Source organism: Lepus europaeus, chromosome 14, assembly GCF_033115175.1.
Source record: "Lepus europaeus isolate LE1 chromosome 14, mLepTim1.pri, whole genome shotgun sequence".
NCBI lineage: Eukaryota > Metazoa > Chordata > Mammalia > Lagomorpha > Leporidae > Lepus > Lepus europaeus.
The window spans coordinates 66293261-66293864 of record NC_084840.1 but is presented as its reverse complement, the minus strand read 5'-3'; the positions used below and the strand labels follow the sequence as shown (position 1 = coordinate 66293864).

Genomic DNA, 604 nt, shown 5'->3' with positions numbered 1-604 from the left:
TGTCCCTGGTGGATAACTGTGGTCTCCAACTATAAATACAGACTGCAGTGCTTGCCTCGGGGAAGTATGGGAAGGGAACAGAAAGAGGGACATTTGTTGAAGAGAGCTTTAATTTTCTGTTATATTTTGCTCCTTCAAAAAGGAAAAAAAATACTAGATAGAGCAAAAACAAAATGCTAATAGCTGTTGATTTTGCATGATGAAGATATGCATGTGAGTTATATTATTCCTTGTACTTCATTGTATTTTTAAATTTTGAAAGCAATTTATTAAACTGATAAAAACAGATACTACACTTGATCTTAGCCAAAAGGCCGAGAACCTTTGTAATCCATAAGCTGTACTTTGGAAATTTATATTCATTAAAGAAAAAAAAAGAAAGCAATTTAAAATGCTGGGTTTTTTAACACATATTCTGAGTGTCATCCAAAGTGCATCATGAAGAAAAAAAAACAGTAAGAAAGAAATAACATAGGGACTATAGTTGTGACACCATGGGTTAAGCTGTCACCTGTACACCAGTCAGTATCCTATAAGAGCAACTACTTGAGTCCCGGCTGCTCCACTTCCAATCTAGCTCCCTGCTAATGCACCTGGGGAAGCA

At 35.9% G+C, this 604-nt stretch overlaps 1 pseudogene; it reads right to left on the bottom strand.

The window, feature by feature from the left end:
• Nucleotides 1-213: 213 nt before the first annotated feature.
• LOC133774071 (U2 spliceosomal RNA) lies at nt 214-326 on the bottom strand (annotated as a pseudogene).
• Nucleotides 327-604: the final 278 nt, after the last annotated feature.